The following is a 20275-nucleotide window of genomic DNA, read 5'->3' as shown; positions in this document are numbered from 1 at the left end:
CTACCATTTCCATTTTCCATGATCCCACCTTACCTCTGGCTGTGTTTATAAGACAAATAGCTCAAAACCATGTAACTAACGGGTTAAGGGAAAACATCATTGGAAGGCCGTAATAAGGGGGTGCAAAAATAATGAGGTTCATTAATTCACCTGAAGTTCACACCACCTATCCAATTATATACGTCTAATTTCTGCCTGGTTTGCCACCAGGGCACGAAGCTTAGTATATAATACATAAACAGGGCTCTAGGGAATAAGGGGCTTTTAAAGAGAAGAATTAGTGAAGACATTTTAACACTAGAAAATTATAAATTACTAGAAAAATGCAGTAGATATCTGATTATATTTTAATAATTTAATATATTTAAATGAACACTATAGTGTCAGGAATAAAAACGTGTATTCCAGACACTATTGTTGTAATAACACTATTTAGACCCGCCCTCTCCTGCGTTTCAAAGGTGAGGTTATTTACCTTTTTTCCAGTGCCAGTCTGACACCGCTCCGCCTCCATGGTGGAGATCATCAAACTGAACAATCTCAGCCAATCCAATACTTTCTCATAGGAAAGAATTTGGCTGCTATTGTGCATGTGTGGCAAAATGGCGCTCTGTGCCAATCAGCATCTACAATTTAGCATCTCCTTGCAGAGCGTGGAGACGCTGACCCAGGTAGCCCCGCTAGTCTCTGAGATGGCAACTAGAGGTGCTCCTAGGCAGTAATGTAAACACTGCCTTTTCTCACAAAAGGCAGTGCTTACATTAAAAAGCCTGCAGAGACAGGCTATACACACCAGAACCACTACATTAAACACTACATTAATGTAGTTGTTCTGGTGACGAGTGTACCTTCAAGAGCTATATTTAAGGAGAATGCTGCATTCTATATTGCAGAGGCCAATTTTCTGCATAATGCTGTTCATAAATATTTTGCTTTCTTTATTGTTTTTGGTGGGCTTGCAGGTGTGAAGATTTCTTACCGGGTTCTTATTTATGATATTAGAGTTTGAGGAGATAATGTATCTCGCAGGCCATTTGTTAGGATTCCGTGCTAATCTATCAGCTGTAGAATAGAGAAGGATCCTGCAAGGAATTGTGAAGATTGAAAGATAACACAGGACAGTCAACTTGTCTTGTATCCCAACAGTCGTTATCAAGTCTTGGAAGACACAAGGGTCTTATTCCCAGCTCTGTGCTCGCTGTGCGGATGACAGGGGATTATGAGTAACACTTTATTGCAGAGCCATAAATCTGCTCCTGAGAGTCGCCGTCTAGAGAAATTTTTAATTTAGAGTAAGGAGTGCTGAAGGACCATTGGCTATAAATCAAACTCGGGCTATCGTGACGGCTGCCCATCACTACGCCTTGAGACGGCAATGATTACAGTAAATGAAGATGACTGGCATTCACAGCTAACTGTAAACTGGCTGCTTAATGTTTCTGATTGCAGAATTGAGAGCAATTGTGTAAAAAGGTTTATATGTCACATAGATTTCTAGAAAATCAAGGTTATCTGCCCCAACATCAGATGTATTTTATGTATTTCAGCAGCTCAATTTCCATCCAGTCTTTCATTGTTATTTTATATCTGACGTAGGCTTTGTGGAATGGGAAGATACGGGTTTATTCCCTGAACACCAAGCTGCAGAGAATTAAAGACTAAATTCCAAAATTCACTGTAAAATAGCCAAGCTGTAGCTATGGTTGGAACATTGGAGAATCTTTCTAATAATTCCTTTTACAATTCACTATAATTCACTGTTTAGTCGATAAACCTCAAAAGTGATATATTGATTAACCTCAGCCTTTTGATTACTTATCTGCACAAACCCTGATCAATAAAAACCAAATGTTTGATATAGGGATTTATTTACTAAACTCTGTATTGTAGTGAAGTGAAAACTGAACTGCGAAGTATAAGCTGAAATTGTTCATTTGGAAAAAATCATCTATTTCCTCTATTTAGTTTTCAGTTTACTAACGTTTGGTGTTCAATGATTTAAATTCCATTATAAAACTGAAACCAACCGAAAATAAGTCCTTCCTGTCAACTCATTTGTTCAGATGGGCAGAGAATATTTGCTAAACAACACGTGAAAAAAATGTTAATACTAAGAAAATATTTAGCATTTTGTTTTTACACTTTATAATTCCCATGGTATTCCTCATGACAATTTGCTGGAATGCCTCATTGAAAAAGATAAAAGTAGTTAAAACTAAGCTTCTGTTACAGTGTGAATATGTGGTTTTGCAGCCTCTAGCCGCCGTTTATCAAATTCTCAGTATTTCTTGTTTTTTGTAAACTGGTTCTGTGATTATGGATAAAGTCATTACACATTTTTCTATCAGAATCGGTGCTGCCAAGCAGACTCGCAGTGGCTAATCTTGGTACCGCAGCTTTATGCAAACTACATTTCTGTCTGCACAGTGTGTATTTTGCAGGGTAAAGGTTAAATTGTAACCTTAATGGAACCATCACACCCACCATCCCTTACTCTGTGCAAGGTGCTTCCTGCGACATAATCTGATTCATTCAGTTTCAGAAAATAAAAAGCTATCCATACTTTCACATTAACTACTTACATGGCAGATTGATGCCAAATGATTGTTTTGTTACTGAGCGAAATTTAAGTGCCAGTTTATAATCCATTTATTGCCCAAAAAGAGCCTGCCTAGAAGTACTGGGTGCCATCTGTGATTACACCATAATTTGAGTTAGCAAATTTGGAAATGTTAATTACAGGCCGCTAACATCGGTATTTCGGACAATGATCCAATTCATTTCACACGCCCGGGGTGGCATTGCACAGACATTATGACGCTGGCCAACAGTTTTGACCTTTGCTGGATCTCTAAGATTATGGCTTCAAAAGAGAGAATCATATTGTTGTGGAAGAGAATATTTAATTAGTAATTAGTATATTTAAGCACTAACTGTTCTCTGAAATGCAATGTGCGTACAGCAAATGACGCCAGTTCTCTTGCTTTCATATGTAATTAAAATGAGGACACGTATACCAATAAATGCACAATTCTACGATCTTTCTTTCTTTCTTTCTTAAGAAAGTAAAATTACATCAGAGTGTTGGTTTTTATAGCATAATTACATCACAAGCGTTTTTTGAGCAGCGTCTCGGGAGGCTGGTTACCAAGGGCCATGTTCCGTTTGCTGAACAAGCATATTGACCTCCCAGATTAGTTAATAACATCAGTTGCAAGTTTATATTTAGCCAGTAAATTGAATCCAAGTGAAGCATTTCATTGTACGCCAAGCTTGCTAGTGCCACCATGTTTTTCCAAGACACGTATACCTTCATGGTGACAATGGGCAAGAAATGAAAAATGTTGCCTTGTGTTACTTAGAATAGATACAAAAAATAAACAACTTTGTTTAACTAATTGTATTGCTTCCTGCAACATACGGATCCCACATACTACATGCTTCTTATAACAGTAATAAATTATTTGTGCCCAGTATGTTTGATCTGACAACCTGAGCGGCGGTGGAAGCTGGTGGCGTTTAAAGATGGAGCCCGACTTTCTGGCTCTAACCACCTAACCCAATGAGACGCCATGCTGTGTCCAGTCACCCAAGGCAGACGCTCCTATCACACCCAAGGTTGGGTTTAAAATCTAAATAACCAGAAGCACAAATGCTTTATGAAGGTGGGATTAGTATTTGGTCAGTTTTCCCACCACCCAAACACTCAGCTCTACACATTACGGATGCTTATGCATTCATTAACGTGTGAATTGCCAGGACTTTAAGGTGAGTTCAAAGTGAACTGAAGTGTTGGGCATGTTCTCCAAGTTAGCAATAATTCCACATACATCCCAACATTGGGATCTTGCAAAATGGAGCATGTGGTCGAAATCGCCCCCCAAAAAAGGCGTAAATATAATTTTAAAACATCTTGGTGTGATTTATTACAAAAAAATGTTGCTTGTGGTGAGTTTTATTGCTGTGAGCTCTGTTATACTTTCAGACATATCAACAATATGAAGAAAACATGAAAAAAATGATATCAGCACTACTAGGATACTCTGTGTGCACTAAGTGCTACACTTGCGATATCCTGGAAGGATATACAAGGGATATACAAAGGTACAGCAAACGTTTTATGGTTTAAACCTGTATCAGTACAACATGGAGCCCCTGTAAAAGGGAGACATTAGGATAGAAAGGGGGAGAGATTTTGGATAACATAAAGGGACTATCTCTTCTAAATAGGGACGTATGGGTATGCCCCACTAGTTACACATCCAGGATTATTCGCTAAAGTCAGAAATGTAGGAAATGGAAAATAAAAAGTGAATTTTACCTTTAAGTAGACAATAGCCGATCTGGAAAAATTATCCACGTCAGCTATGCTTCTATTTTGGGTTCGTTGGTCTTAAATTAACTTTGAATTCACCATCGATCCCTGAGGACATGAGACTCCATTATCCTTGAGTCTTTCTCCAGTGTGCATTTTCTCTAATAATATTCTCTATAATAAATTGACCACAAGTACAAACCCAGAAGTATTCTAGAGCTTGATACTGTAGAGTACAGTGCACATTGATAGCTGCTTGGTACTGTAGAGTGCAGTGCACATTGATAGCTGCTTGGTACTGTAGAGTACAGTGCACATTGATAGCTGCTTGGTACTGTAGAGTACAGTGCACATTGATAGCTGCTTGATACTGTAGAGTACAGTGCACATTGATAGCTGCTTGGTACTGTAGAGTGCAGTGCACATTGATGGCTGCTTGGTACTGTAGAGTGCAGTGCACACTGATGGCTTATTGGCACTGTAGAGTGCAGTGCACATTGATAGCTGCTTGGTACTGTAGAGTGCAGGGCACATTGATAGCTGCTTGGTACTGTAGAGTGCAGTGCACATTGATGGCTGCTTGGTACTGTAGAGTGCAGTGCAAATTGATGGCTGCTTGGTACTGTAGAGTGCAGTGCACACTGATGGCTGATTGGTACTGTAGAGTGCAGTGCACATTGATGTCTGCTTGGTACTGTACAGTGCAGAGCACATTGATGGCTGCTTGGTACTGTAGAGTGCAGAGCACATTGATGGCTGTTTGGAACTGTAGAGTGCAGAGCACGTTGATGGCTGATTGGTACGGTAGAGTGCAGTGCACACTGATGGCTACTTGGAACTGTAGAGTGCAGAGCACATTGATGGCTGCTTGGTACTGTAGAGTGCAGTGCACATTGATAGCTGCTTGGTACTGTAGAGTGCAGTGCATTTTGATGGCTGCTTGGTACTGTAGAGTGCAGTGCACATTGATAGCTGCTTGGTACTGTAGAGTGCAGTGCATTTTGATGGCTGCTTGGAACTGTAGAGTGCAGTACCCATTGATGGCTGACTGTGAATGAGGTGTGCTGGTGGGATGCCACCAATGGAATGAACAACAAGCCCCATTTCTGTCATTATACAGCATGCTTAGTGCTGCTGGTTACTATACACACACTGCTACCGTGAGTTTATATATTATTATCATTTATATTAATTTATTTCCTACCAACAGATTCCAGTGCTGAAGGGTTTACAGAAGGAACGTGTTGTGCATATGGCGCATGTGTCCTAGAGCATCACATCTGCAGAAACAGCTATGGTAACGAATAGAGAACACGCTAAGCATAGACGTGTCACTAAAACCTTCTGTACTGCCGCCAGGTGACAAATGCTCCGATATTTGCCAATTCTACATCATTAACAAACACACTACATGGAGACCGAAACCCTAACCAGCTTTATAATCCTTCTCTATATCTTACCGGTAACTCAGCAATGAAACACAGCCTACCTGTCTCATGACATCTCTGGGCTAGAAGATAGGGCCAAACAAATGGACACCAATGTGAGAAAACAATATACAAACGCAAATCGATAAACCCCCATGAGAGCTGTACTGTAATAATATCATCCATTTTTAAAGCTTCTTTTAGCTTTCATTAAAGTTAAATTCATTAATTTAACATATAGGGATATAATTTCTAATTAGTGGGGTAATAGCTGTTTGATCCAAGGAGATATCTGACTGCTATTTTGGGGTCAAGAAGGATTTTTTCCAAGTTTGTTGCAAAATTGGAAGCGCTACAGACTGGGTTTTTTTTGCCTTATTTTGGATCAACAGCAAAAACATATGTAAGGAAGGCTGAACTTGGACGCAAGTCTCTTTTCAGCTATGTAACTATGTAACTATATAATTCTGGTCAACCAGATTACAACATGAATTCGCTTGATTAAAAGGGAATGGAACTGAGCGAATCACTGTACTACAGAAATTAGAAACTTTTTGTACCTTCGGTTAAAAGGATTCGGCAGAACCAACATTTCCTGTTGTGCACAAGTGTAGCACTCACTAGCTAATCTTGGCACTGTAGATATTATTAAAGTACATTTCCCACAATGTGGATCATATTTAAATGGTAAAATACCACTCTTTTTGATTATAATAAAACTTTGTAAAGTAATAAAATGTGAGCAGGATATTGCTTTGCTGCAGAGGGATTTAGATAGAGTGGGGGACTGGGCACTAAAATGGCAGATGAAATTTAACGTAGAGAAATGCAAAGTTATGCACTTCGGGGTCAAGAATGCACAAGCAACTTACACCCTAAATGGCAGTGAATTAGGGATAACCACACATGAGACGGAATTGAGAATTTTATAGACAACAAATTAGGCAGCAATATGCAATGTCAATCTGTAGTTGCTAAGGCCAGTAAGGTTTTGCCATGTATAAATAGGGGCATAAATTCTTGGGATGAAAATAATAATATTTTGCCTCTTTATAAATCGCTGGTAAGACCACACCTTGAATATGCTGTGCAATTTTTGGCACTTGTACTAAAGAAGGATATCATGGCACTAGAAAAATGCTACAAAAATGCTACAAAATTGATACAAGGAATGGAGCATTGGAGATATCTGACTGCTATTTTGGGGTCAAGAAGGATTTTTTTCCCCTAGTTTGTTGCAAAATTGGAAGCGCTACAGACTGGGTTTTTTTTGCCTTCTTTTGGATCAACAGCAAAAACATATGTAAGGAAGGCTGAACTTGGACGCAAGTCTCTTTTCAGCTATGTAACTATGTAACTATATAATTCTGGTCAACCAGATTACAACATGATTTCGATTGATTAAAAGGGAATGGAACTGAGCGAATCACTGTACTACTGAAATTAGAAACTTTTTCTACCTTCGGTTAAAAGGATTCGGCAGAACCAACATTTCCTGTTGTGCACAAGTGTAGCACTCACTAGCTAATCTTGGCACTGTAGATATTATTAAAGTACATTTCCCACAATGCATTATTTCCTATAATTGCTCGGAACATCTGTCAGACAATAGTTTGCTTTGATTAGTCTTTTTAATTTAATCAAGATGAATAAGACCCCTGGACATTTTGCTAAATATAACAACCATTTCATCATATCAAACCGATATAAAAATATTCTCATTTCTCACAATTCAGCGACATTGTTCAGCAGGTATTTAGTATTTATCGCTCAATATGCTGTTAAATGAGAGAATATTTTTCTAATCATTTTCCTGCGTCTCCTGTACTTTTTTCAATTCCCTCCAGTAATCCACAATCTATACTTTCATTCCCACTAATCTCTTTCAGGTTTTTTTTTACATGACTCAGTCCATTGGAAACGACACAACAGATGGCAGGTGAGGAAGGAATTTATAAGAAAAATGGATTTTGACTGCTGCAAAAAGTTGATACATTTGAAAATATTCTTGTATATATTTTAGAACCACAAAGTAATCTCAGAGACACACTAACAGGGCTGGCGTATTAGCTTTTACAGCAGCTGGGCCCTCGTAGATTTTTTTTTCTGCCAACTTAGAGAGCAGATTTCCTCATTCAAAGGAGTATTTAGCTATTTCTGCTATCGCTCTCAAAAAACTCTACAAAACTTTCTCAATTTTACACACAGGTACAAGAGGTGAACTCTCCAGGCAGAAGTAAATGAAATAAATAAATATAGACACTTAGCAAAGATCAACGCTCCGAACACTAAGATCGAGTATTTTTCTTTAAATTGACCAAAAATATACAAATTTATAACTACACTGGACAAAATTATAAACGCAACACTTTTGTTTTTGCCCCCATTTTTCATGAGCTGAACTCAAAGATCTAAGACTTTTTCTATGTACACAAAAGGCCTATTTCTCTCAAATATTGTTCACAAATCTGTCTAAATCTGTGATAGTGAGTATTTCTCCTTTACTGAGATCCACCTCACAGGTGTGGCATATCAAGATGCCGATTAGACAGCATGATTATTGCACAGGTGTGGCTTAGACTGGCCGTTAGGGGTCCGAAAACCAGTATGTATCTGGTGTGACCACCATTTGATTTACGCAGTTCAACACATCTCCTTCACATAGAGTTGATCAGGTTGTTGATTGTGGCCTGTGGAATGTTGGTCCACTCCTCTTCAATGGCTGTGCGAAGGTGCTGGATATTGGCAGGACCTGGAACACGCTGTCGCCGATCCAGAGCATCCCAAACATGCTCAATGGGTGACATGGACCACATGGGCCGCCTGATCGACAATGTTGTCATCAGCAACCGCTCATCCACACGATGCCATACAACCTGTCTGCCATCTGCCCTGCACAGTGAAAACATTTGTGAAGAAAACACCCACTTGTGAGCATTTGCTCACTCAAATCGGTTACGACAACGAACTGCAGTCAGATCCAGACCCTGATGAGGATGACGGGCATGCAGATGAGCTTCCCTGAGACGGTTTCTGACCGTTTGTGCAAAAATTCTTTGGTTATGAAAACCGATTGTTGCAGCAGCTCTCCGGGTGGCTGGTCTCAGACGATCTTGGAGGTGAATATGCTGGATGTGGAGGTTCTGGGCTGTTGTGGTTATACATGGATTGCAGTTGTGAGTCCAGTTGGATGTACTGCCAAACTCTCTGAAACGCCTTTGGAGACGGGTTATGGTAGAGAAATGAACATACTGTTCACGGGCAACAGCTCAGGTGGACATTCCTGCAGTCAGCATGCCAATTACACGCTCCCTGAAAACTTGCGACATCTGTGGCCGTGTGCTGTGTGATAAAACTGCACATTTTAGAGTGGCCTTTTACTGTGGCCAGCCTAAGGCACACCTGTGCAATAATCATGCTGTCTAATCGGCATCTTGATATGCCACACCTGTGAGGTGGATGGATTATCTCAGTAAAGGAGAAGTGCTCACTAACAGGTTTAGACAGATTTGTGAACAATATTTGAGAGAAATAGGCCTTTTGTGTACGTAGAAAAAGTCTTAGCTCTTCGAGTTCAGCTCATGAAAAATGGCAGCAAAGACAAAAGTGTTGCGTTTATAATTTTGTTCAGTGTAAATAGTGAGTTCTGGCTTCTTGATTCTTACCTGGAGAATTACAAAAAATGGCCAGATTGGCAGATTTGAGGATTTGTCTCACACTACTTTAGGTTGGTTTTCGACTGGATAGTTTTTCCTTTGATGTTCCACGTCTGTTCCTGTCTGTCCGCGTCAATGCAGACACGAGCCATGTCACAATCTCTACACTGAACCATCCCGGCTCACAATTTATTGTTTCTGAATATATTATTTTTTAATGTTTTCATTGTTCAACTTGATGTCTGACAAATATCAGTCAAGATGCATTTAGGAAAAGGAAATACCTGAAAAAAAACTCCTATAATTCTCTACCAGACAGGTTTCTCTAGAAAATATTGGGAGTTATCCTCAAAACACAGTAAGGATAAGGGTTACATTAGGACACCCCTGATTGAGTAGATGAATTTAACTAAAAGGGATTCTAAAACGTGAATGTGCTCTAAATGATCTCTAGACTAACACCAGAATCCAAGAGAGTTCTAAAATATATTTAATATTTATTTTGTACAATAGAAAATATTCCCAGTTGTGTTTTAAAAAAGCAGAAGATTGTATGATTGGCAAATTGTAAATTAAGGGAGTGATCTGTTCTTACAAAGATTTTGTGGTTTAATCATTATGTAGCAGCACTTTATGTCTGTTACTTAACATTAAATCTTCAGAAAAGCAGGTTATATACATTGAGAAAAAAACCAAAACATCTTCAGATAAAATCAGATTTGTTAACCAGCCTTACTAAAACCAACACGAAACAAGGTCAGATAAATAATTAATATAAGCTATAAATATCCATTCCTGATTCCCCCTTTTTACTTTCTCCTTTAGCAGTTAGCTTATTTCTTGTGACATGTGATCCCTCTGTAGAAGGTCGGACGGTCACTCGAAAGCAATGTAACAAGACACAAATTAAACTGGAGAAATTGCTCTTTGAATGAAATAAGCAAAGTACAGTCTGCAAGGCCAGAACACGGCAGAATCTCTATCCAGAGTTAAGGAATTAAATGGAGCTCAACTCGCTTTACCAAACAACCTTCGCAATAACGCACACAATATGGATTAACACCATTAACTTTTGTAGTACTGGGTTCGGAATGCCTAGGCATCGGAATGTCACACATAGAAACAATGTACAGAATACGAATTGCGTGATATATTGTCTTAAAACCTATCTTTCATTTTAGTGGCATTTAAAGATTTTGTAAGAGGCGCAGTTGTTAATCTAGAATGTTTGCCTAATTCATCACTGTAGTCAATTGCTTCTAATCTAAGAGCCATTGAGCCACCTAACCCGAGGAATGGATTCCCAATCAATCATGGTGCTGTTATGCCACTATAAATATTATATTATAATATTATACATGATTAAGGCTTGATGACGAAGCCTTGTATAGAATTTTTGATCCTAAATAAAACTTCTTCCTATTTGCCCTACTCTGTGGAGCCTTTAGAAATATTAGAATTTTTTAATAAATATTAATCGAATCAATATAATGCGTTTTGAGAATATATGTCCCCTTACAATGAAATCTTTAAGAATCTCACTAAATATGACAAAACAAATTCACTTTCCAATTGAGTGGATGAACTGTAGTTTTTACTGAAACCAGTCTCCATGTCTACGTTATAGTAGTATAGTACGGAGAGTGTGCTCGGTAAATATACCCCCACACTCACAAACCCAGAATTTATGAAATCATTGTATTGAATTCACAAGACAAACAGCAATCCTAACATTCTATCCAAGTGAATTTGTTACGGATTAAAAATCTCTGGATGTTCGGGCAGAGTCAATGCTGCACAATGTAAACCTGTCATTGATGAAGACAAATATGATAATTATTTTATACCAAAGGGGTTGTCCTTCTGTTTTAATTATCTAATGTAATTATCTGATAATAAGCCAGGTCCTGAGCATTTTATTACCAGTACTCAGCCAGGATTCTAATCATAGACATCGAGCACGAACTTCCAAGGGCTGGCAGCCATCACTACAATGATTATTGTCGTTACCAATGACTGGACGGAAGGGATACTTATCATTACGGGGCTGGCTATCTCCGATCCAGTAACGAGAGATACTTTGTAACCGTCCAAGCATGACTTGATGCTTTGTACTTATCAGTCAGGAAGGACGCTACTCATCTCTCCTGGAAAATAAATCAACTGAAAAACAATTGCTTTCAGAGGGTTTTGCTTTCAAAGTTATTGGTGAAGCGATTCCAGGGGGCACATGTGCCCTCCCCGAGCAGCTATAGGCATTTAGGCAGGCTAATGCCAGAGATTGATCCCACGGAGGAGAGAGAGCAATGTTAAGTATATAGAGAAACATTAATATAATAATAGATGCAATATTGTAACAAACATATTTATATTGTAAGAAATATTTATTGTAAGAAATATTGGGGGTTTTAAAAATTCCCTCCCGCATATATATATTGTTAGAAAGAAAGTGTCCGTGTTCTCCTATAAGCACTGCATATCAGGCTGCTGTCAGCGTTCTCCTCTAAGCACTGCATATCAGGCTGCTGTCAGTGTTCTCCTCTAAGCACTGCATATCGGGCTGCTGTCAGTGTTCTCCTCTAAGCACTGCATATCGGGCTGCTGTCAGTGTTCTCCTCTAAGCACTGCATATCGGGCTGCTGTCAGTGTTCTTCTCTAAGCACTGCATATCAGGCTGCTGTCAGCGTTCTCCTCTAAGCACTGCATATCAGGCTGCTGTCAGTGTTCTCCTCTAAGCACTGCATATCAGGCTGCTGTCAGTGGTCTCCTCTAAGCAGTGCATATCAGGCTGATGTCAGTGTTCTCCTCTAAGCACTGCATATCAGGCTGCTGTCAGTGTTCTCCTCTAAGCAGTGCATATCGGGCTGCTGTCAGTGTTCTCCTCTAAGCACTGCATATCAGGCTGCTATCAGTGTTCTCCTCTAAGCACTGCATATCAGGCTGCTGTCAGTGTTCTCCTCTAAGCACTGCATATCAGGCTGCTGTCAGTGTTCTCCTCTATGCACTGCATATCGGGCTGCTGTCAGTGTTCTTCTCTAAGCACTGCATATCAGGCTGCTGTCAGTGTCTCTCCTCTAAGCACTGCATATCAGGCTGCTGTCAGTGTTCTCCTCTAAGCACTGCATATCAGGCTGCTGTCAGTGTTCTCCTCTAAGCAGTGCATATCGGGCTGCTGTCAGTGTTCTCCTCTTAGCACTGCATATCAGGCTGCTATCAGTGTTCTCCTCTAAGCACTGCATATCAGACTGCTGTCAGTGTCCTCCTCTAAGCACTGCATATCAGGCTGCTGTCAGTGTTCTCCTCTAAGCACTGCATATCGGGCTGCTATCAGTGTTCTCCTCTAAGCACTGTATATCAGGCTGCTGTCAGTGTTCTCCTCTAAGTGCTGCATATCAGGCTGCTGTCAGTGTTCTCCTCTAAGCACTGCATATCGGGCTGCTGTCAGTGTTCTCCTCTAAGCACTGCATATCAGGCTGCTGTCAGTATTCTCCTCTAAACAGTGTATATCAGGCTGCTGTCAGTGTTCTCCTCTATGCACTGCATATCAGGCTGCTGTCAGTGTTCTCCTCTAAGCAGTACATATCAGGCTGCTGTCAGTGTTCTCCTCTAAGCACTGCATATCAGGCTGCTGTCAGTGTTCTCCTCTATGCACTGCATATCAGGCTGCTGTCAGTGTTCTCCTCTAAGCAGTACATATCAGGCTGCTGTCAGTGTTCTCCTCTAAGCACTGCATATCAGACTGCTGTCAGTGTTCTTCTCTAAGCACTGCATATCAGACTGCTGTCAGTGTTCTCCTCTAAGCACTGGATATCGGGCTGCTGTCAGTGTTCTCCTCTAAGCACTGCATTTCAGACTGCTGTCAGTGTTCTCCTCTAAGCACTGCATATCAGACTGCTGTCACTGTTCTCCTCTATGCACTGCATATCAGGCTGCTGTCAGTGTTCTCCTCTAAGCACTGCATATCAGGCTGCTGTCAGTGTTCTCCTCTAAGCAGTGCATTTTGGGCTGTTGTTAGTGTTCTCCAGGGAACACAGCAACTCACAGTGGAGGGCAAAAAAATGACTAAATACCCAAATATATTTTACACTATAACAGGCCTTCCAACTGTCCCGATTTTGGCAGGACAGTCCATACCATATTTTAGGATACTGTCCCGAATCTGTTCCCCGGTGTCCCAATTTCATGACAGCAAAAGTAGTGCGAGCACAAGGACCCGATAGAAAATACAGCAACAGTGCTCCTTGCATAATCCAGTCTTGGTGGTCTGGCATGCTTTTTGGGCAGGCGGTCTGGCATGTATTTATAGTCCTTTGGGCAAACCAGCCCTCATCCCTTGGCAGTTTTACCACCTGTGGGAGATTTGTATCACTGTGTGTCCCTTTCACCACATTCATTGGCCCCCGCATCATGTATTCCAATGCTGAGGGGTAGGCGATAGGGAAATGGACATAATATTCGATATTAGTATGCTACATAGCGAAAACTATTTTCCCATAACAATACCACTTTAAAGGGACACTGTAGCACCCAGATCACTTCAGCCCATTGAAGTGGTCTGGGTGCCAACTCCCATTACCCTAAACCCTGCAAATGTAATTATTGCAGTTTCTATAAAATGCAATAATTACCTTGCAGGGTTAGGTCCAGACAGCCACTAGGGGGAATTCCGGCTTCCTGGACGACTTTTGGTCGTCTAAACGACACTGGATGTCCCCATGCTCTGCATGAGGACCTCCAGCATCGCCGGAATCCCCATAGGAAAGCACTAAATAATGCTTTCCTATGGGGGGTCTAATGCGTGCGGGGCCATTGACGCACATGCGCATTAGGTCTCCCCCGCCGGCGGATGCCGTTAGGGGAGGAGCGTGGGCGGAGCCTGACTCAGTGCCGAGGGACATCAGCACTGGATTCAGGTAAGTCTCTGAAGGGGTTCTAAACCCTTTAGTGACATGGGATGGGGGGCGGCACTCCAAGATTCTACAGTGCCTGTAAATGGATTTGTTTTCCTGGCACTGAAGAATCCCTTTAATTAAGTTATGGCCATGTGGATGTTGTGACAAGTGATTGAAATAAGCAACAGTTAGATTCATTTCGAAGTTCAGTAAAAGGCATGTCGATTGTCCTAAATAAGAATGGTTATTGTAAGTAACACAGCAGTAAACCTTCAAATCCAGCTTTCTATAAAGCCGTGGGAATTTCAGCTACCTGAAGCGGGAATATAGAAGGGAAAAAAACTGATGGTTTCTCGATTAAACTAGAACAGGACACACAGTTATATATTTATATAGTATATTTGCACAGCTCACTGACTAATACATGATTGACTTGCTACCTGCAATGCCAAAGGAATAGAATGACTTTAAAGTTTGTCATAAAATCCAGGATTACCAATTTTTTGCTTCAGTAGACAATCGCACATCGTGACTGTTACACAAGTGTACTCGGTGACGTATGAACTGACACGGGGTCCGGAGAACTGACCAGGGCAGCTGCAAATTAGAGGTAAAACATTTAGAAACTCCCACTATGATGGCAATTCCCTTATCGAGACACCATACCTTTCTGTTCAATGGCTGATACTGTGTATATGTTCTTACACAATATATTGATTATCCTACACGCATGTACACAATGAGAACAAACATGAGACACAAAGTATCTCCGGACCAGAATATGTGTTTACTGTAATATATGCCCGATAGTGGTGTGGAAGCAAAAAGAAGTGCTTAGGATAAAAAAAAAAAAAAAAATACAACTATACAATATTTTAATATTTGGGGAAATAAAGCTGATTTGGATAAGTTCTCCATTCTGGATAAAGAGTTTAGTAAATTATTTCTTGTAAGTTTTGATAAATGACAACGTGTTGAGTCTGACATGTACAGAGCTTCCTATTTTATTATAATCATGACTTTTCACCAAACCAAATGTTTTCATTAAAGTGACACTTTCGCCCCCCCTCCGCTCCCCCCACTCTTCCCCCTAAAAAAAAACCCAAAAAATAGTATTTCATAACTGTAAACTCTTTGTGATCACTGGGAGGCAATGTTACCACCGAAGACTCCAGGGGGTGACAGAGCCCTTTTAAAACCACTTTTCAGACAGACAATGTGCAGACCATGTTATTGGACATTAAAAATACATATTTTACATCAGAATCAATTAATATAAATGTGTGCATGCTGTATTAATAATGTGTTGACACTATGTATCATATCATTTTTGGAATGAGCCGTTTCATAGTCACTGCCGACTCGCATGTCAAGGCAACTATTATGTACTCAACCAAAACGTGGCCACAAAATGTGAGATGGTCATAATAAAGTTTACAAGATTAGCACTAGATGGCAGAATAATGAATTACAGAACTGTCTATTCTTCAGATATTCCCAGAGGCAGAAAACAAGCAATGACATCACAGCAACATCTGACCAATATGTCCAATATGTCCAATATTGTATTTAGTTTATATTTTATGGATATCTGGAAAGCTACACTTAAAGAGAAATTATAAAAGAAAAATGAGTGGCCAACAGTTTTCAAAATTCACATTTCAATAAGAAAATTTATTCTATTCCCGCATGTCAGCGCAAGCATTCGGCTCAACCTAAATTCAGGAGAGGAACTGTAACGCTCAATTGTTGATAAGATGGAAACAACTGCAGATTTCTGAATTTGATAACGTTTATTACTTTAAAATAAAAAAGATAATCAATTTTGAACTGTCTCTTTAATTCTTGGCAGGTTATAACCAGCAGCGGTGTTTGAAGTTGTTTTAGGATAAGGTAACTTTAACACAACCAGCGAGAAGTTCCAAATTAGGATGCAGATAATTAATAAGTGGAGCAGAATGCAAACCACTTAGATTAGAGATGGTTTTATATTAAACTTGAGCCAATCTGGTTTACTTAACTTATGAAGGAGAGATAATCCAAATTGGTGATGGAGGTTCCACAGAGGATCGAGGTTGCAACAGGCAAGAGAATGTCCAGAAACAGTCCGAGGTCGTAGGAGAGGAGAAGGAGGGTAAATGATTAAACAGTCCGGGTCCGATACACAGTAGAAGTAAATATCCAGTTTGAAGTTCGCGGGAGCTTTCGAGTTGATCAAGCACTGTGGTGTTGGCGCGGACTCTCTATGAACCCTGGGAACGACCACGTCATAGGAGGGGGAGTGGCCGCGCTCCGAGAACCCGGAAGTCCACGGTTAGCGAATGCCGGAAGGTCTGACAGAACCCCCCTCATAAGAAGCAGCCACCGGATGCTGTCAACGAGGTCTGGATGGGTAGCGAGCATGGTACGCGTTGATAAGTCGACGAGCATGCACCGCGGAGGACGACACCCATGAGTCTTCGTCAACACCGTAGCCCTTCCACCGGACAAGATATTGTAAGGAACCACGATGGATTCGTGAGTCGAGAATCCTCTGAACCTCGTATTCTTCTTCACCTTGTACCAGAATGGGATCAGGAGTGGTATGAACATCCCTCATGAAAGGGTCGGAGTGGTGTGGTTTAAGCAACGACACATGGAAGACTGGATGCAGTTTCATGGTAGGTGGAAGTTTCAATCTAACCACGTTTTCGTTGATGAGTGACAATATACGAAAAGGGCCAAGGAAGAGTGAACTTAGTTTCTTTGAGGGACGGTTGGTAACAATGTTTTTTGAAGAGAGCCATACGAGATCACCAACCTTGTAAGTAGGGGAAGGTCGTCTACCAGTATCGAAAAACTTTTTCTGAGCAGATGATGCATTTTTAAGGTTATCACGTAACTTGAGGAAGAGGGCAGACATGAACGAGTTATGGTTGGAGACGTATGGATTAGAAGAAGGAAGTCCTTGATCGGGAAATGAAGAAGGATGGAATCCAAAATTTGAGAAGAATGGAGTCATTTTGCTACTAGCGTGTACCGAGTTGTTGTATGAGAACTCTGCCATTGGTAACCACGTGATCCAATCATCTTGTAAATGAGAGCAATAACACCGCAAGTATTGTTCAAGACATTGGTTAACTCTCTCTGTTTGTCCGTTGGTTTGAGGATGATAGGCTGAAGATAATTTACGTTGAATGTTGAGGGAGGAACACATCTCATTCCAGAATTTGGAGGTGAACTGTGTTCCTCTGTCTGATATGATTTCTTCAGGAAGACCATGGAGTTTCACGATGTTGTTGATGAATACTTTTGCAAGTTCAGATGAAGAGGGTAATTTCTTTAAAGGAATAAAATGGGACATCTTGGTGAAACGGTCTACCACCACCAGAATGGTGGTATGATGTTGCGAAGGAGGGAGTTCTACCAAGAAATCCATTGAGATGGACTGCCAAGGTCTTTCTGGAACAGGTAGGCTCAGTAATTGACCGAATGGTGGATGATGGTCAGATTTTGATCTCAGACAGGTTGGGCAGTTTTTGACATAAGATTCTATGGTTCTGTCCTGGCGAGGCCACCAGTAATATCTTTTAGACAGCTCCAGTGTTTTTCTTGTACCAGGATGACCAGCCAGAGGGGAATCATGAATCAAGGAGAGTATTTTATTCCTAAGCAAGGGAGGAATGTATAACCTGTCTTTGAAGTAGTACAACCCGTCCTTTTTTGATAGATTGTCTCGTTTGGGAAGTTCAAGATCTTCTTCTTTAAGATGTTTAATCTCATCAGTTAATGACGAAATAATACCTATGATTTTAGGAGGTTGAGTTTCGTTTACAGGAAGATCTTGGTGAATTCTGGACAGGGCATCTGCCTTTTTATTTCTGGATCCAGGTCTGTAGATGATTTGAAAATTAAAACGGGAAAAGAAAAGATTCCAGCGTACTTGTCTGGCAGAGAGTGTTTTGTTGGAATGAAGATATTCAAGGTTCCTGTGGTCGGTATAAACAATTACAGGAGTGCGTGTGTCTTCAAGTATGTGACGCCAGTTTTCGAATGCAGCTTTAATACTTAATAATTCTTTTTCTCCTACAGGATAATTGCGTTCAGCAGGAGACAAAGATCGTGAAAAAAAAGCTACTGGATGGAGAGGATCTTGAGGCGTTTGGTGTTGAGAGAGTACAGCCCCGATAGCTGTATCAGAAGCATCCGTTTCCATGACGTAGAGAAAAGCAGGATTAGGTAGTTGAAGAATGGGAGCACTTGTGAATCTCCGTTTTAATTCATCAAAGGCTGCTTGAGCCTCTTCGTTCCAAGCAAAGGATCGTTTACTGCTATTGAGCAGGTTGAGGGGATGAGCAACCTTAGAGTAATTTTTAATGAACTTCCTATAGAAGTTGGCAAATCCCAAAAAACGTTGTAAGTCTTTAGTATTAGTAGGAGTAGACCAGTTGACAATGCAATCTATTTTGGAGGTATCCATACTTATTGAATGAGGGGAGATAACATATCCCAAAAAAGTGATTTCATTGACTTCAAATATACATTTTTCTGGTTTTGCGTATAATTTGTGTGTTCTTAATCTGGATAATACCCATCTCACGTGTTTTCTGTGTTCTTCAAGGTTGTTGGAGTAGATGAGAATATCATCTAAGTAAATGATGACACAAACGTCTAGGAGATCTCGGAAGATATCGTTAATGAAATGCTGAAAGGTTGCAGGGGCGTTACATAGCCCGAAGGGCATGACAAGATATTCGTAAAGACCATATCGGGTTCTGAACGCCGTTTTCCATTCATCATTGGCCTTGATTCTAACAAGGTTATATGCTCCACGAAGGTCAAGTTTAGTGTAGATGGTAGCTGTTCTTAATCTTTCAATCAACTCATTGATCAGGGGAAGAGGGTAACGATTCTTAATAGTTATTTTATTTAAAGACCTGTAATCGATGATGGGGCGTATAGTCTGGTCCTTGTTTCTCACAAAAAACATGCTGGAAGCGGCTGGTGAACAGGAAGGTCTAATGAACCCCTTCCGGAGGTTTTCATCTAGGTATTCCTTGAGGGTTTCTAGCTCTGATTCAGAGAGGGGATAAATATGTCCAAAAGGGATAGGAGCACCAGGAACAAGGTCAATCGGACAATCATAGGGTCGATGAGGAGGAAGTGTCTCTGCTTCCTTTTTACTGAACACATCAGCAAACTCCGAATAGCTGGAAGGTATAGTGGATTCCCTAGTAACATGCAAAATGGGGATGTGTTGTAGACATGTTTTCTGGCAATATGCGGAGTTAAACGTGAGAGAGAAAGGAGCCCAGGTAATAAGTGGGTTGTGAGTCCGTAACCAGTCTATCCCCAATATTATAGGATAAAGAGGAGAATTTATGACATCAAAAACAAGAAATTCAGAATGGACATAATTAGTAGTAATCCTTAAAGGGACAGTTTCAAGGCGAATGGGCCCCGAGGAGATTAAGGAGCCATCAATAACTCTGACAGAGACGGAATTACGTTTTTGAACACAAGGAATTTTATTTTTTGTAACAAAGGATGAGTCCAGGAACACCCCATTAGCACCGGAATCAATAAGGGCCTTAGTAGTAATTCTTTCTTTGTCCCACTGTAATATGAGAGAGACAGAGGAGAAATGAGAGGTTGGTTTAGAAGGAAGTACACTCATTATAGTCGTGGTAGAACCATGCTTACCGCCTCTTGGACGTTTCAATAGGGGACAGTCTGGGACCACATGTTCTTGCGAAGCACAGTACATGCAGAGGTTCAGTTGTCTTCTTCTGGTTCTCTCTTCTGGAGTAAGAGGACTTCTCACAACCCCTATTTCCATAGGTTCAGCGGGAGTTATAGGTTTCTCCGGTGCCTTTGAAGAGGTGAAGGGTTTTTTCCATAGAGAGCTAGTGAGTGATTTCTCAGCTTTTCTTTCCCTAAGTCTTCTGTCGATACTGATTGACAGTTGAATAAGTGTATTTAGTGTAGTAGGTAGTTCAGTTCTGG

At 40.6% G+C, this 20275-nt stretch overlaps 1 protein-coding gene across 4 annotated transcripts in view; it reads right to left on the bottom strand.

Annotated features, from left to right (window-relative positions):
- Positions 1 to 20275, bottom strand: part of LOC134577628 (protein CEPU-1-like) — an 844338-nt gene that overhangs the window by 442174 nt on the left and 381889 nt on the right. The window lies entirely within an intron of this gene.

Source organism: Pelobates fuscus, chromosome 11 (assembly GCF_036172605.1).
Source record: "Pelobates fuscus isolate aPelFus1 chromosome 11, aPelFus1.pri, whole genome shotgun sequence".
Classification (NCBI taxonomy): Eukaryota; Metazoa; Chordata; class Amphibia; order Anura; family Pelobatidae; genus Pelobates; species Pelobates fuscus.
Note: the sequence above shows the minus strand (reverse complement) of the source record. Positions and strands in the feature narration are given on the sequence as shown.